Raw genomic sequence first — 6,000 nt, 5'->3', positions numbered from 1 at the left:
GTCTGAAGCCCAACTGGATCGGGTTAAATACTAAGCAAACAGAAAATTATAGAAAGCTACACAAAATAATAGGAAAAAACTCAACATAGCAGCTGCAACAGAGGAAGCTTTGGCAGAAGCTGCTCGGCGCGTGGGACCCATGCGCCGGCGCGTTAGATCCACCCCCCGGAGCGTGGCGGTCGGATGGGGCCACAGAGAGCTTTGCTAGAAAACTGGAACACTGGTGATGGTGGAGGAGAGGTGCGTTTCTGGCTGGAGATGATGGAGAGAAGGAGATCGGACTTTGAAAAAGCCAATCTTCAAGCCTACACAGATTCAGCCAGTGAAGCAATGGAGGAGACGATCCATGGCAGGGGTGGAGCGGGAGGAGATGATCCATTGTGACTAGTGTTTCGTGAGGGTTAGAAATAAATCGTCATAGACGATAGATAGATCTAGAGAAATCTCTAGAGAAAATGAGTTCTCTCATGAAGAGAGAAGCTCATAAGGATAATGGGCAAAAAACATGAAAAAATGATTGGAGGAGGAAAACCAAAAGGTTTGCCCTCCTTAAGCTGTTGCAGCTGAGCTTGAGACAAGAGAAAAAAAGAAGCTTTTTGTGGCTAGGTTAAAAGCGGTCTCTCTAACAATATTGTTAATGCCCATATTTTCTTGACACATAGGCCCTTTAAGAGTATGTTTGGAACTATATTAAAAAATATGGCTTTTGTCTACAGAAAAAACATTATTTTGCAAGCTTTCTCCAAAATACGGTTTTGGGCATTTTTATAACAAAAGGTTAAAAAAGTGTTTCTCAATTTTTTTTTTTTTTTTTAACCAAACATACTTATTTTAACTTGGAATTGCTTTTTAATTACTAAAAGCACCTTTAAGTTTATTAACACAATCTTAAACAGGCTTAATTTAAGTGAGACTTTATTCTCCTGTCACCTTTCCTCCTAGCTGAGGTGAGGATTCAACCCCAAGTACCATTTTTTTCGTTTCTTTTTTTTTGTTTTTAAGGCTTTGTTCTTTCTTTCGCTTTTTTTTTTTTTTTAATGGTTTTTTTTTAAGCGACGTAATATAAAGAGAAAATGTGGTCTTTGACGTGGTCTCAGTTAGTCTGTGTGATATATTTCTCCAATAAAAACCCTAACGAAATGGTACGGAGGAATTGATTAATAATATAGCTAGAGATTTTCTCAAAAGAGCAATTTAATAATTTGTAAACTCTATCCATGAAGCGATTTGAAAAAAAAAAAAAAAAAAAATCACTAAGTTCGAGGACCTGTACACTAATTTAATTCCTAATTAAATGCATCACAACCACTTTTTTTTTTTTTATATATAAGATAAAGACTACATTACCAAAAAAACAGAAATGCAAGATGAACAAGAGAAAATACACAAAAAGACAACAAAGGTAAACCCCCAACAGCACAAACAAGGATTTTATTTATTTATTTATTTTCATTCCAATAGATTAAGGTGTCGTATTTTTTAATGCCAGCGGAGATCGAGTTGAGAGTTGAGAGAAGAATAGACAAACTTTTTTTGGGTTTGCAAAGGGAAAGTAATAAATTTATAGGGTTCAAAATGAAACTGTTTTTCCTATTAGGCTTTTAAAAGTACAATTTGATTAAAATTTAATAATAATTTATCTCAAATTTAATAATGACTTTTAAAAGAACAAGTCACAAAATATGAAAGTAGAACTGTGGGAGTGGGAGGTTTGTATAAGCTGTGTAGCCTTACTCATAAAGTTAGTATATACTTAGGCACATTTGAGTCACAGATTCCAAACCCCATAGCTTTAAAATTACACATTTATTCATGTAATAAATTAAGGGACGCATTTATCCACTATTCCCTGTGGTATCATATAAATATTGTTAGATATAATGATATCACAATAGAAATGTACAGTTGAAACAATTGGAATTGGCCTGACAGAGACAGTGATAATTAAAAGATTCTAGTTCATCTTCCTGGAAAAGAAAAGGATATATATATCCTCATTCAATGGTGGATTTTGAGCTGAGTCACTCGATCCCTCTTAATTAATACGAACCTCAGATGTTAAAGAGATCGAGAATCGGAGAATCAATAACGGGAGGAGTACATTAATTCTACCAAATGCTTTCATTTCCACTTGCTGATATGGGCCCTGGAAGAAAGAATATAATCACATGCAAATATGCATGTCTTCTCAGTACTGCTACTAAGAATTTGACTCATGACCGAAAGTACTGCTCCTTTTCAGGAAATTGAAGGAGAATAGTTTTCGAGGCAAGAGTAAAAAATTAAGGTTTGATATTTAAAATCATATGATTTTTCAAAATGCATTCTCTTGCCTATGGTGTGAATACGTGCAATAAAATATGAATTAAATTATTAAATTTATCTCTTTCTATAAATTAATTAATTAAGCTTTTGGTAGCAGAGGTCTTGAATTCGAATAACCATGTCTCCTTCGATCAATTCACTCTCAATTTCAAATAAGTATTTCTAGCTAGTATGTGTTGGCTTCACTTATTAGGATGAAGCTTCAGCTCACACATAATGAGAAATGATAGAATATAAATTAAATGATTAAATTCATCTCATTCTACAGGTTTAAGCTTTTGAAACAAGTAAAAATTTAACAAGCTGAATTTTTTCTTTTTAATATTTTAAACTTTTATTTTTTTTCAAACCCACCCCAAACACAATAATTTCTGCTATTTTGTTTAAAATGCGTGCTTAGCATGTGAAATCACATGGCTGAACAAACTCAAAGTCTTAGACAAATATTTAACTCTATGAATCACAAATAATATAAATGCCCACTTCAAAAAAATCAATACCACAAATGAAACCTATATATATATATATATAGTATCATAAAGCACATACAGTAGCATGCTTAAGACACAGTACTATCCGGTCAAGATAAGTTGGAATAATCTGATCCCCATAATAAAAAATGGTCTTTAACCAAAGACGAAGCATCTATATAATCCCCATGCTTGAACACTCTCAAAATCATACCAGTAAAAGTCTCTGAAACTGTTTAAGGTCATTGTGAGTTCCCATATACCCAGCTACCTTTTTGATAACATGGTTCGTACTTCTATGGTTAAGAAAATACCCCCCACTGAAGAGGTGTTACGGGATATCTTCAAAAAATACGACGCTAATGGTGACGGCAGTCTCAGCAAGGCAGAGCTAAAGGACGCCTTCCGACACCTTGGCTCTCGTATGCCCGGCTGGAGAGCCGGCCGTGTCCTCCACCATGCTGATGGCAACGGAGATGGATTTGTCAGCGAGGAGGAGCTGAGCGAGCTCGTGAAATACGCTAAGAAACATGGATATTCCGTTTAGTAAACAATAATCTATATATATGTACGTAGACTTAATTATATAATAGTATATAGTGTCAGCTGATCATATATCATGTTGATTACTCCATATATGTTTCAGCTTCTTCTATGATGTAGAACCGAAAAGATGGCCTGCTCCTTTTGTACAAGATCGAGGATGCAGTGCTTGTATGTGTGCGTTAGTTTTGTTATATATATATATATAAAAGAGTATGTTGTATTTACATGTTTTTCTTTGATCACTTGTTTTCAGCCGTACGTTATATTCTTCTTCTTGGTTGGTCCACTCGTGCTCGATCTATAATAATGCTTTTGATGGATGCAACACAAAAAGGTTGCTATAATTAGATCGCTGTGGATATATCATATATGCTATATATAATTAGACGGATGCTTAATTACCCTTTTGATTAAGGCAGACTACTTCTTTAATTACATTAAGGTTAAGGTGATTAGTTAAACATGTTTTTAATATAATGGAGAAGCCTAATCACTTAGCCGTGAACATGAAAATTATCTTCCAATTGTAGGGGTCACATAAGAGATTAATGGCTGAAATCACTTGCGCGCGTATATTTTCAAAAACCATAATTAGATGGACTAGAATCCCCTGGAATTAGAGGGAATCTCAAATTTTTTCCAATTGGAGATTCCGACTATTCATTTTCATCCAACGGTCCAAATTTGTTAACTAAAATAAATTATTAAAATATTATTTATATTTTAAAAATAAATCAAAATGAAAAAAATAAAAAATAAATAAAAAATTTAAAAACATATGGGTGGCCGGCCACCTCTGTCAACAGCCCAAGGGTGGCTTCGGCTACCCCTTAATCCTTGGGGGTTGTCCGGCCACCCCCAATGGCCAAAAAAAAATTATTTTTTTTAGATTTGGCCCTTGGGGGTGGATCAGCCACCCCCAAGGGCCAGTTGAGAGTGGCTTCCTAGAGCCACCCCTTGGCTGTCAACAAGGGTGGCCGGCCACCACCTGGTGTGGCTAACCACCCCATATGTTTTTAAATTTTTTTTATTATTTTCATTTTGATTTATTTTTTAAATATAAATTATATTTTAATAATTATTTTTAGTGGACAAATCTGGATCGTTAAATGAAAATGAACGGTCTAGATCTCCAATTTGAGAAAATTTGAGATCCCCTCTAATTTGAGGGGATCCTGGTCCTAATTAGATGCACCTCCACTGCCTCTCTCTCTCTCTCTCTCTCTCTCTCTATATATATATATATATATATATATATATGCATGGTGTATTTCGTAAATCTTACCTTTCTATTTTTAGCTTTAGATTAGGACTATAAAAAATTAGTCGATCTGCAGATGCAAGATTAGTTTTTGATGATGTAAAGTGAAGTCAACCGCATCCATGGTGAAAAATCATAATCAAAGAATTAGATCGATCGATGTGGCGTAATATATATTCAAGTCTTGATTGTCAAGTAAGATAAAAGGAAAACAAACAAACCACCACATTCAAAGCGAATCCCTTACAATGGCCACTACTTTGGAGTTGGGAATCAAAGCCATATATGATATGTTGGAGCATTTTCAAGTACAAGAATTTGCTATCCAGTAATTTTCTTGATAGCCAAGCTGTGGAGGATTTTTTGTACTGTAATGAAGTTCCTGTAAAACAAAAACAATGTCAGAGGGTCTTTGATTGAGGTCGAAGACTCTCTGATACTTAAATTACTAGTGTCTTTATTTTTGAGTAAGAAAATAATAAAAATTTGCCTCTAATTACCCATAAATCTGTGTGTAATTGAAAAAAATATGAGAGAGAGGCATGCGTGCGAGAGGAAGAGAGATCCTCCGAGAAGAGAGGAGGCGTGAGAGAGAGATCGACTATAGGGAGCAATAAAAAAAAATCCTATTCTCCTTATTTCTTTTATTTAAAAGTGATGTGTACATATGTCATTAGGTTAATGGGTAGGTGATGGCATATTTATAAATAAGTGTAAAATAAAATGAGCCCATTAGAAGATATTTTGTCTCCCAACATAATACATACGAGAAGCTAGACAGAATCCTTAACAGGAAATGCATCGAAAAATTAGAAAAAAAGTAGAAAGGACATTAATTAATTAATTATAAGGAAAAAGGTAATTCCTAATGATAAGTAAAAGTTCATCCTTATCTATTTGGTCAAGGGTCCTAAATGTTTGGTCCAGTTTGCAGATGCTACATTTATATGATGCGATATGTCTTTTAGCGATTAGATTATTATTATTATTTTTTAATTTTTTATCAACTTTGACAATAAGTAATGATGTAATATAATATTAAAAATATATATATTTTTTTTTTATTGTTTTAAGAAAAGCTAAAAATTTTGAGTATGAACTATGTACGTCTTTCTTATTCATTTTTCATTTTAATTAAAATATTCAACATAATGTGTGTAAAAGGATAGTTTAAGCTCACGCTTAAGAGAAAATATAATTAGAATATTAATTAAAGATTAAAGCAACATGTTTAAAATAATACATTTTTATTTATTTATTATTATTATTTTTTAAAAATGCATTCTCTTGCGTATTTGCATGTGTGAGAACAGTAAAAACTTTTTATGTTTTTTAATTGCACTCCAAATGAAACAATTTTTGCTATTTTGTTTAAGAATGCATGCTTAATTATTAGCA

Source organism: Corylus avellana, chromosome 7 (genome assembly GCF_965113065.1).
Source record: "Corylus avellana chromosome 7, dhCorAvel1.hap1.2, whole genome shotgun sequence".
Taxonomy (NCBI): domain Eukaryota; kingdom Viridiplantae; phylum Streptophyta; class Magnoliopsida; order Fagales; family Betulaceae; genus Corylus; species Corylus avellana.
This window is presented reverse-complemented; position numbering follows the sequence as displayed.